At 32.3% G+C, this 13,053-nt stretch overlaps 1 long non-coding RNA gene across 2 annotated transcripts in view; it reads left to right on the top strand.

Annotated features, from left to right (window-relative positions):
- Positions 1 to 12,658, top strand: part of LOC138708006 (uncharacterized) — a 40,478-nt gene extending 27,820 nt beyond the window's left edge. For both annotated transcript variants that reach the window (XR_011334524.1, XR_011334523.1), the window contains 2 exons: positions 71 to 337; positions 2,044 to 12,658. This is a non-coding gene — a long non-coding RNA (uncharacterized lncRNA). The remainder of the gene's footprint in view (positions 1 to 70; positions 338 to 2,043) is intronic.
- The last annotated feature ends 395 nt before the right edge of the window (positions 12,659 to 13,053 follow it).

The raw sequence follows: 13,053 nt of genomic DNA, 5'->3' as shown, positions 1-13,053 counted from the left end.
TTTTATATTTTCATGTGATTATGGGACGTGTAGATTGTAATTTGTGTATTGCTGTCTGTTGTTTCTTCAGGTCTTGTATGGCGGGCTGAACGGCCTCCAGTGAGGCGTGACAGGGAGCCGCCAGGTGCAAGTAGCAAGCGTAAGTTTGTATGTGTGGTCTGTGGTGCCGCATATAGTCATGCCAAGAGTCTGAACAGCCATCTGCGATATCACACTGGCGAAACTGAGTGTCATCTATGCCACAAAGTCCTCAGTCGCAAGACACACGTCACTCGCCATCTCATGGTGAAGCATGGAATCTACACACCAGGTCCACGCAGCAAGAAGCGAGACTAATGTAAGACTCTTGGAGCCACACTATAAACTTCTGAATGTGAGAAAGAAGTCATCTGTGTGTAATGATGTTATATAATATCTGTATATCGAATTTTTAATTCTGTTGACATTACTTATGTACACTTTATACAAACTGATCCAGAAAGGCTATAGTACAGAGATTATCATTATAACCAACATAATGCCTCACTTAAACATTTCTCTCGATATCTTTCTGCTAATTTTTTTTTGCTCCCCCACTTGAGCAATTTGTCTTGATAAAATGGTAGTATATGACCTCACCACTCCCTATCATCCACTCTCCATCCAAGACTACTCTATGCAATAAAATGTAGTCTCGACAATAAAGTTTATGGTTTTCTAATGGTTTCTTTCTTAACACTGACTGTATTCCATTATTTTTAATTGTAATTTCTAAGATCTTTCTGTCAGTTTCAAACTGAAGTTTATGAAGTAACATGCCTTTCAGACAAGAGAAAGCTGCTATAGGAATTTCCTTGGTGGAATATGGACGAAGTATGTACTGTGTTGTTTGGATCCTTCATACTTATTTTTTTGCTATCAGGTAATTTTAGATTGAATCTCAGCTTGTCAGTGCAGAGAAAGGTTCATCAATCCTCGTCTGTCCTGTCATGTTGACAAGCGAAATGAAGCCATACTACCCCAATGTTGATGTGTTGACTGGAGATCTATGCCTGATCGTGTAGAGATATGTCTCCTCGAGTCATCTACTTACTCTTTTGTCATTACCATTAACACAATTTGTCTGTTGAAAGTGATGTTATGTTTCTACAGCATTGTATGGCAGATTCATCAAATTTGGAGCTATAAGTACTGATCATGCCTGCCAGATACTGGATACTGATTGTCCTTTTGAGATCTTCTTCATTCTAAAGAAATTGTTGATTTCGAAATGTTCGCTAGGTTGTATAAAAAATTGACATGTAGCACCTAAGGAACATAGCACATAATAATTAGTCCATCTTTCACCAAGGAAGACTCTCCTCTTACATATGTTTTTGGTGTTAAAATCATGTTATCTCAACATTTTATAATTGAAACTACCAGTAAAGTCTTCAGAATGATTGCAATTTCACAAAAAGGATAACATGGAATATTTCGGAATTAAGGACGAAACATTTAACAAACCATAAACTTTATTATAGAGACAAATTTTTTTTTTTCATATAAAAATCTGTGGTGGATATTGGTCGAGAGTGAGGAAGCATAGAGTGCTCATAAACCACCGTTATGGTAAATTCCTCAAAGGGAAGAGAAAAATTTTGCAGTCACAATAAAAATACCAGTATCTGGAAATAGTTATAAAATGTTTAAATGAGATATTACATTAGTTATATTGATACTTAATGTAGTGCTGCAGTTTAAAATTTTTTTTTCTAATCAGTGTATTTTAAAGAAATTATGTGACCTTGTCATAGGATACTTTAAAATAGAGTTGAACTGCAATATACTCCCTGTTAGAGAAGTGTTTATATGTAAATGGTGTTTAGAATGGAGTGATATTTGCTATAATGCAATGCTACTACTGGTTTTTAAAAGCATCAGAAAAAATATTCCAGCACTTGTAGTACAAATTCAGTTATTGTGAAATTTTGAATAAGCGTATCACTCTTCATTTTCTTCCCATTTCGAACACTGTTGGTGAGAAGTATTTTGTTTCTAACTGTTATTTATGTATCTCTGCAGGCTACCTGATTTATCCGGTTGCAGACATCACATCTAGCAAAGGTAACCCACTTGGAACAGATAAATATTCAACGGAATGGGATCCTGATACTTCTAGGTTTGTCTGCAAGGAATGTGGTGTATCTTATCGACAGCACAAGAACTTGCTAGCACACAAGAAGATCCACCTTGGGGAAACTCGTTGTTACTTGTGTAATAAAGTTCTAAGCCGCAAGTCACATGTTGTTAGGCACTTGCTACACATCCATGGGATTCGGGTACAGTCTTACACAAGGCAAAACATGTTTTAACGTCAATTATGAGAACTTTGTTTATCTTTTTAACTCCTAATCATCTATAGTTGATTCTATTTGTTTAACACATAATATACTCAACATTGACTTAGTTGACTCATAGTTGTACATCGCTATTCTAGCCTGGTCCATTTCACAATGGCTAACATGCCAGATGTGTCATAACCTACTGAGTAAATCTGATGAGTATGAAGTTTGAAACAATGCTTTTCGAAATAATTAAATTTATGGTAATAGAATACATCACGTTTTTGTCAATACTTGTACCTCCATATTTTTCAAATAAAAAATTGTGACATGAGGTGAACAACAATGTTGCTAATATGAAAGATAATAAAAACTAGTTAAAATCTGTAGACATGTACAACTACATGGTCATGGAATAGCATGAATAATTTAGATCCCATTTAGTGCTTTTGCTCCCCGATGATGCACCTAGAATAAAGGAAAACATCCAACAAGAAACACGGAATATAAGTCAAAATAACTATAGAAAGTGTCCAAAAATGTACTGAAGAGATGTAAAGCATGTTTGAATGCAGTTCACCATTTTCAGCATTTACTACAAATAAGTAAGCCTTTTTATTTGAATTTATCTTGCCGGAAAATTACAATCTCGTTTGATGGGAGACAAATTATACCTATAGTATGCAGAGGCCATGCAAGAATAGATCACGAAATAAACCAGTGAATGAAAATATTAAACATTATAATGATGCAGTCATGAAGAACAGAAAGTTTTGAAAGAACAAAATAAGAAGTGCTGCCATGTAAAGAACGTGATGACTCTCTGAAAAAAGATAAATTACATAGAACTGTTCAGTCTTCTCAGTGCATATGATACTGTGTTAATCTAGTCATCTGAAATAAAAACAGTATTTCGTGTAACATTACCTTCATTTCAAAACTATCTAATAAAATGCATTTCAAAACAATCTAATAAAATGCGTTTCAAATGCTGTAAATGCTATGTAAGAGGAAATTTTTCATTCTGAATTTGTTTCTGTTTTGTTAGGTGAGACAGAAATGTTATTAGGTCATACTTCTCTGTTTCAGAGATACAAGAGTAATGAAAATCCTCTTTTTTACTGGTGTAAATGCATTGTTAATTTGATGAAGAACTTCGATTTGAAAGCAAAATAGGTTGATCTAACTTATGATGAAGCTGTGGTTGTGGCAGGTCAGGTGACTGGTCTACAGTAACTAGTGCAAGAAATATATTAAAATATAATAAAAGTCTAATAACTTCACAGTCTTAAAATTTATTTAAAAAGGGCCTTATTATGCTGTACAGGCATTTCAAGTAGAGGAAGCAACTCTAAAATGGCCGTACAACATAATAAGGTATATTATCTTTTTAACTAATTTTAACACTCTGAAATTTTAAAATTTCAAAGTTTTTAGACTTTTATTATATTTAAATAATAAAGTGAATTGATAACAAAATGTATTCCCTTATCACCTTTATATAGTGCTTCAATTATGTTCAAATTTAGTTTTGCAGCATTCTATTTATCCACAGATTTTTAAACCTGGTATCTCGTCATTTTTCTCCATATTATTGAAAAGAACTTTTAGCAGGAAAGATGCCTAAGATGCTAACTCTTGGTTTTCTTGCTCTTGTCAGTGACTTGGAAACCTTTTCCTTCTTGAAGTTTTCTCAAGCGTATTTTGTCTATGTGACATAGTTTTCAACGTACTGCAAAAAAAAAAAAAAAAAATCCTTTATTTAGTGTAATGTGATAGCCTGCAAAATTTAAAGATAGCTTTTAAAACAAAGAATTTCGGTGCCATTTGTAAGAAATTAAATCTAAATATGGTATTATAGATGAACTTCTCGGAAAAGATTACATATAAATGATGATTGTGGATTCAGACTGTCATCTGATGATATAATAGACAGTGTTTCATATCAAATTTCAGAGAGGATTGGTACCGATGTTAAATTTGAATTTATTACATTTCTAAATGAGAACATTTCAACTCATGCAAATTTAATTTCCTTCTAAATATAAATATCGTAAATTATTCGGCTTAATAAAATTAAAGATAGATCTTTAGCTTCTTCTTTTAATTTGAAAATAAACGTAGCATAAGTTGGTACCATGTATGAATGTAAACAATATCCACAATGTCATGTCTGAAATTTACAAACTGACTTCATTAATTCTTTAAATATCGTCACAATTATATCAATGGAGCCATCTTTTTCACCTTTGTGAGGAATTCTTAACTGTTATAATTTACGCAGTTCATTCAAAAAGAAGTTTAGCTTTACTTGGAATGTTATCCTTAGAAATGAAACTAATTTTAAAGAAGAAAATATTGGCCTAATTTTATGATGACAAAGAAATTATTGTCCTAATTTTATGATGACAAAGAAATTATTATCCTAATTTCATGATGACAAAGTTTTATTCCTAAAACTTCGAGAGTTCAGTTTGTATTCACACAATTTAAAACTGATTTGGATTGTTTATTTACAGCTCCAATTTCTACTAAATGCACTCTGAATATATTGTTGTAAATTGTGACTCTAAAAAGTGAACACATTGACCCCGTCCCCCTTCACTTTTGTTAATAGCACATCTAACATGATAAGATTTAACTTCGTGTATATGTGTGTGCGTGCACATGTCGTTGACTTGGAATGACAAGGTTCTAACCAGCAAAATTTAAAAAAAAAAAAAAAAATTATTTTATGTGTAAATTGGCCTTTGATTAGGATGATCTTTGATATGTAACAATATAGCTACCATTTGTTGATTAGTATGCAAACAGAGGAATGCCAAGGTTGTATCTAGATAACAAAGATAGCAAACTTAAAACTGTCAGGCAGTTTTTCTCGAAACAAGCAATTATTCAGTTAGAACCTTGTCATTCTAATGCAACCATATTACACCAGTATATGAGTCGCTAAATGCAGAAAGGTGACATGCTCACATGTTTGTGAAATTTAGTTTTATAACGATCCATAATTGCAGAAGCAAGAAATTTTATACAGCCTGAGGAATAGTGACTGAAGAATGTAAAAGGAGAGAAACTGTGCTTAGTCTGTACCTCGATTACATGGCATATATTCCAATGCAAGTTATTTATTATTATAAACAGTTAAGTTTGGGCGCTTTTGGGATACAGGATTTAAAAACTCAAAATATGAACTGTTATGTACGCATATTATGAAGGACTAGCAAAAAAGTCTCCACATTAGATATGCTCTTCCCTAAAAGATTACATTGATAATGATGCAGACTCAACTGAAACAGAACTTAACTTGTTTAGTGACAGTTGTTCTGGACAGAATAAGAATAATATTATTGTGAGACTTCTGACTGTTTTAATTCAAACAGGGTTGTTCAAGGTGATAAAATAGAACTCTCCACTGAAAGGACAGTCTTTTCTGCCTTGTGACAGTGCTTTCGGAACTGGAAAAGATTTCCAAGAAGATGTGGTTTCCAGTTTTGTCATCATCATCATCATCATCATCATCATCATCATCATCATCATCCAATTCCAGCACTAGACCTAGTGATCTTTTGTGGTCTTAGTGGTCTCATGCCATCTTTTTAATGGTCTTCCAACAGATCCTTGTCCTGTAGGGTGGTAATATAGCACTGTCTTTGGCCATCTTTCTGTTGGAATTCTCTCGACATGCTGTTCCCAATTAATACTGTAGTTTTGAAGAAAATTTAATATAGGTTGGACATTCAATTTCTTCCAAAATGTTTGTATTTCGTTTTCTACCCCAAAGTGTGTATCGTGCCATTTTCCTCACGAATATTTTTTATTCTTTTTTACTTGGTTATTTTAATGACACTGTATCAACTACTCGATTATTTAGGCGTCAATGGAATTGGTGATAGTGAGATGACATTTGGCGAGACGAGGCAGAGGATTCGCCATAGATTACCTGAAATTTGCCTTACGGTTGGGGAAAACCTCGTAAAAAACCCAACCAGGTAATCAGCCCAAGCAGGAATCGAATCCACGGCCGAACGCAATTCCAGATCGGCAGGCAAGAAACTTAGCCGACTGAGCTATGTCGATGACTCTCATGAATCTCATTTCATTGGGAGTTATACGTTGAACATTTTTTTTTTTTTTTGTGTGTCAGAGTCCAGGTTTCTGATCTATAGATTAAAGTAGGTCGTGCTAAAATGTTGTACATCTTTAATCTTGTATGTTTATGTACTAAATTAGGTTTGAAAACTAACTTGATAATGCCAATACTTCTACAAAATTGATTATTTCATATGAAAGATGGTATCCTAAACAGTAAAATTTGTTCACTTATTCTAGGATTCTGTTTTCAATACAGATTTTTTTTCTTGTTGGATATTTACCTTCAAAATCCATAACTTTGGACTTTTCTACAGAAATAGTCCGATTAGAGTCTTTTGCAACTGTGTTTAACGAATATATTGATTTATTTTATTTTATTGGGTTATTTTACTACGCTGTATCAACATCTCAGGTTATTTAGCATCTGAATGAAATGAAGGTGATAATGCCGGTGAAATGAATCTGGGGTCCAGCACCGAAAGTTACCCAGCATTTGCTCGTATTGGGATGAGGGAAAATCCCGGAAAAAACCTAACCAGGCCCCTACCAGGTTTCGAACCCAGGTCACCTGGTTTCGCGGTCAGATGCGCTGACCGTTACTCCACAGGTGTGGACGAATATATTGATTTTTGGAGATCATCTTCTGAAGTGGCCAATATAATCTGGTCATTTGTGAAGAGGATTGTATCTATTTTGGTCCGTCTGTTTATGGGAATCCAGTTTTGTCAATGGAAATAATATTCCAAGAAACAGTAATGAATCTCCACTTTGATCTTACGGTTTTTTATGGTCTTGCAGAATTCAAGTTCTGATTTAGAAAATCCTGTCCACAAAGACGTTAATATACCTACAAAAGCAGCTTATTCCAGGAAGATTCCCATAATAAAAAGCAAAAATATACTTCAAGAATGCAGATATTATATTCTGTCTAGATATGCTTCTTTCTGGAATGTGTTATTTGATCGGCTCACATGGTAACCTCTATTGTAGAGGGAGAATAATCTCTGTAGTTTCCATATGACTTATTTTTCGTAGTTGAACATGTCTATAATAAATATATTACTGTTGTTTGACATTTGCAATTTACACTATATTCTACATTGTTAAAAGAAAAATAAATGATATTGAAGAGTGAATTTTTGTATTTCTTATATACTCATGGGTTCTTTACCAAAAATTATTGTCCAAGTAAATAACTTTAAAGCCACAGGCATAGCTCAATCAGCAGAGGCACTTGTCTTCTCATATGGAGCTGCACTCGGGTGTAGGTTCAATTTCTGCTTGAGCTGATCATCTGGTTGGGTTTTTTCTGAGATTTCCCCCAACCATAAGGTGAATGTCAGGTAATCTGTGGCGAATCCTTGGCCTCATCTAGCTATCACCAGTTCATTGATCTAGTAATTGATACAGCATTGTTAAATAACCAACTTGAAAAAAAAAACTTAAAAGCAGAAAGGTAACATGTCCAATAACTAATTTAGCCCCTCACCTGTCAAATTAGACAAATACAGGATTTTAAAATTATTCTATGTGACATGTTGCATAAATACTTAGATTTCTAAATTCCTTAAAACCGACAATAATAAGCATTAAATAAATAAAACACATTTTTTTAAATATTTTTTAATAAAATGAGATATGTCACTTTTCAGCATTTAGCGATTCATTATATATTTTAGTAGTGAAAGTCACACAGTGTTGGCAACACCCTCACAGTCTGATTATTTCATCTTCCCCCCCCCCCCCTTCTCGAGTGCACCTTAAACAACATTCAATATATGCCTCTGAAATTAGCTGGTAGCAGAATTTGTTTCTAAATTAAATAATTCTGCAAAGATGCAAACTAACAGTGAGCCAGTTTTAGTCTATTTTCGCAAGTTAAAGCTTTTTTTCTAATAATCATTTATTGTATGTATTTATGTACTTTGTTTTTAAGAAGGATAATTAGTGTGCCACTTTGTAGTTAGCAGAGAAAGGTTGGTTTCATTTGTTCCATTTATGAGCAATAACTATGGATATTTATCTTTCATTAAATTGATATAAAATACATTTCCATTTCTGGTTCAGTAACTGGTTTTTACTAAGTTTTTCATGTTTATAATAATTTTTAGAGCAATATCTATTATGCAACCTTTAATCTCTTGGCAAAGGTATTTTCATATTGTCTTGAAATTATTGAGAAAGTCTACATAAAATCTATTCATGGTTTGTCAACCTATTTGAAATCCGAATATGTATCATTGTTTATTTGAATAATATGATAGTAAGGAGAGCACAAATGTTCATGTTATTGTGATTGCCCTATCGAAAATGTATGGAATGGGATCTGTGTTAATAGTGGGACCAACAACAGTGATGTATTTAGCATAATCCATTATAGTTTATGCATGTAATTTTTACCAGTAGGCATTTTAGTTTACTTGTATTATTCAGTGGAAAATCAGTAATAGATGAACATTATTTGCTGTAATACATATTTCAAGGAAGAACTTTGGGGATAAATTTTTTTTACATTGTTGCACATGTGATCATTACAAAAGTTTTGTACACGTTACAAATTATAAGATATCTTTGAGATACTATTGAAAATTATTAGCAATTATAAGTAGTGTCATTTATGTTTAAACTATCTTTATTGTATTTCGAACTTTATTCCATAGCGTACCATATTATGTACACACTTTTCATTATACTCAAATTAATTGTTCAGTACGGTACAATACATATACTGTACAGTACATATAATTATACAAATACTTCCGTGTGGTATTTTATTGTTTGTTCCTTCCATGTCTTTCTGCTTTTTTTTATTATTATTAGTACAGTAATCAGCAGCTTTAATGACATTTTATTTATTTAACTGTGGATTAAATATTTAATTTCTTAATGTATTAGTTTGATATTTAACAGAATCAGCTTAATATTTTACAGTAATGCAATGTAAGCATACAATTCATTTCTGTAACAATGTTTTTGGTTATGTTTTGAGCATTTTCAGTTACATATATTATTCTCATTCATATTATGGCAACTGAGGTTAATGTAATAATCTAATAATCATTGTAATTTTTGTCAGCACAATTGGTAATTTGCTCTGCAGATTTGTACTGTGTGCCTTCTCTATTTGTACTGAATGTACAGGTAATAAAAGGTATATGTAATGATTTTCCACTGGTTATCATATTGATAATGAAGACTAGTGTATTTTATATCCATATGGTATTATACGTAGATTATTATGCCTTGAATGTAAATTCAAACTGAAGTATGAATCTAGCAGAAGAATTTCTGTATTGTAATACAATTTGAGTTTTTAAATTATAATTTTTATCATTGTTAAATTTGAATTTCTGTAACACTTCAATGTGTCCAATTCCTGTAATTGTCATCAGTATTTTCATCAGAGTACTCGTTATATTGTTTATTCACTATTTCACATAATGTAACAATCATTTTTGGATATGTACAGTATTGTATTATGTGTACACAATAGTAGAGATTCCATGGATTCACTGAGTTCATCCCACCCAATAATTTAAGAAACAAATAATAAATATCTTCATCATTAAAGTTGTCGACAATTTATTTTAATTTATTATACTTTTACCTACAAAAACTATGTGATATTCAATTGCATACAATAAATTTTTCAAAGATTTTCAGCGAGGGCTTCTTTTTTCTTCTCAGAAGGCTTGAATATGTACCTTCATTCAGATGGAGTGCAGTGGAGTGCATCAGAGTTGTAGTTGTTTTACTGCACATAGAATTTCGTGTGTGATATTTTGATGCAAACGTAATTTGAAAGTAGTTGTTCTACTGATTTTGTGCTTTTGAATCTTTAAATAATTAAAGATATTCAATGCGTAAGTAAGTGTGCTATTGATTGAAGTAGATTAAAACGTGTTTTAGAATTTCTTATGGGAAAGGAGACTCATTATGTATCTTGTGTGCCTGCAGGCTTCCTGCTTCATCAATCTGGTGCTAGAATAATACAGCGTCCATGGCTAGAACATGACATTGCAACCCAAGAGATGGCGCCACCAAGATTTGTATGCAATATATGTGGTGCTGCATATCGTCAGTCAACAAATTTATCTGCTCATAAGAAAAGACACTTAGGAGAGACACGATGCCGTCTCTGCAACAAAGTTCTTAGTCGGAAATCTCATATGACAAGACATTTAATACGAGTTCATGGAGCCGGTGTGCTAAAGAAGTTTTGAGAAAAATGTTACATGATGTCACTTATAGTGGTATTAAGTTTATTTAATTTTCCTTTCTCCAATCAAAATATAGAGAAAAGATAGAAATGGTGAAATTTCTTTTAGACCTAACATGTCTTTTAGCACCTTTTTGTATCTGTTCTGGAGATGGATAAACTTTTCAATAAAAAATGTTTCGTTGACATTTATTTTATCTTAAGAATTTTCACCATCTGCTTTGTTTCTTGGTTTATTTAACAATACTTTGCAAATTAATATGACAGTGTATAAAAAATAACTTTCTATATCAAATCATAATCAATAAGGCTTTTATAAGGACAATGAATCTTGGATTTTTTTACATGTGATCAGTATTTATTTTAGCTTGGATTAATGGTTAATATAACTAATAACAAAAATTTGTTGTTACTAAATATGATCAATATCATTTATTATACATTGAATGTGAAAATTTTCTCACCTCTACTGTGTTTGTATCTAACCAGAAAATATGGTTTTATTCATATTCAGCAAGTGCATTTATGTGGCTTTTGAATTTGTTAAAAATAAAATGTTATACTCTTGACTAAACCAGAGATATTTTTAAAATTTAACACAAAAACTTAACTCTGAATCATATTTGGAACTGTGGAATATTTTATGTCTTTCAAAATATAACTAAATTGTCATGCCTGTCAGGCAAGAAATCATGTACTTGTTTGCTGCACAACTTTGAGAATCAGTTTGTACATTGCATAATGATCATGCCACATCATAAGAGGTATCACTATCTTCACTTAAAATATAAGCCCACTGACATTAAAATATGTAACATTATGGCTTTAAGGTCTTTTTGTAATAAGATCTATTAATTTCGTGATTATGCATCATTGTTCTTCATAAAATCTTTGCCATATGTATACGCACATTTTCGTGAGATCATTGGAGATAATTTCAGTGTCATGCAACTTAGAAGTACAGAGTTGGACACGAATAACCAGCCCATCTCATCTAACTTGTCTGAATCTAAACTTTCTCCTAAATTAATTAATGTGATATAAAATAAAGGAGTGTCTGTAATCTTCACAATAAATGCTGAAAATGTCCTCCACCAGCATCCAAACGCTTCTGTGCTCATCTTAGTGAGATGAGATTGATGGCCTGGTTACTCATGCCCAACTTTGTATTAACCATATACCTTCATAACGTCTGTGGTTATTATATAGCAGTTTATATCAATGAACACTGCATAATTTTTTGTTCCATGAATTATATAATCGGAAACATGAAAATGTTATCATATGTTACGATATTATCTAACATTATGTTTGTCATAGTTCAGTTCTGTATTATACTTAGATATAAGTAAGAGTACACCAAAAAGCATTACAAAGTTTTATGTGATGTGACATGGATCAAGTTATTACAGATTACATTTTCATATACATTGATATACTGAGTGGCACATTTAAATATATCCATTTCTAAGTTGTTACTACTAGCTATTAATGGATTATGGAATAAAAGTGAATAGTTTATAATGGACTTACGGTAGAGTTATTTATTTGAACTAATTGCATTGTGGAAATTCAGCAATAATTTAGGTATGAGCCTAGTGATGTACATGGCAGGGAACCTTTTTCATCATGCTAAACCATTAGAAAATGGGTAACTACTGGAATACTGTTCAAAATAACATCACAAGAAAGAAAAAACACGAGACAAAGTTGAATATGACTTCTGTTTTTGAGCAGAGCCTGCACTGCTCTGTTGAATGACATGTTCACACACTGCAAATTTCCTGAAGAAAGATAGCAAAGATCTCACATGTTGATATATGATTTTATGCTTATCATATGAATCAGAACAATAACTGAGCCAACTTCAAAGTAACATCAGTGTACAATGATGTCTGTCATTATTGGATGAGGTACAAGATGATTCAAATCTTGTGAAAAACTGCCATTTTAATAACTGATGAAGTAAAGTTTTTCCGGAAAGATTTTGTTAAGAAGTAAAATTGTAGATAATTGGGTAACCTAAAATCAAATGGAACTTGGTAAAGAGGCTATCTTGTGTGCTGTGGGGCAATGTGTATCATCCCATTACTTACTTGTAATACAGATGGAGAGTCAGCAATTATGAATGTAGAACACTATTAAAATAGTGACATTTACTTGTTCTGATTTACAATATCATCACTTTCAAATTGAAAATAGTGTCAGTAAGATGAGACAGCTTACATATTATAGCTCATCATAGTATGGGAGCACTGAACTGAATTTTTTCAGGATAATCATTGTCCAGTGTTAAAGGCCGGGATTACACCGAAAATGTATTCCAGCACTCCAAAGCATTTCCTCAAGACTGAGATATTTCAGCAAACAATTTTAAAACTGATACACTCTAAATATCCCACTCTGCAAAATTCTGCATACATATACACACATGTT

The sequence above is a fragment of the Periplaneta americana genome, chromosome 10 (assembly GCF_040183065.1).
Source record: "Periplaneta americana isolate PAMFEO1 chromosome 10, P.americana_PAMFEO1_priV1, whole genome shotgun sequence".
Classification (NCBI taxonomy): Eukaryota; Metazoa; Arthropoda; class Insecta; order Blattodea; family Blattidae; genus Periplaneta; species Periplaneta americana.
Note: the sequence above shows the minus strand (reverse complement) of the source record. Positions and strands in the feature narration are given on the sequence as shown.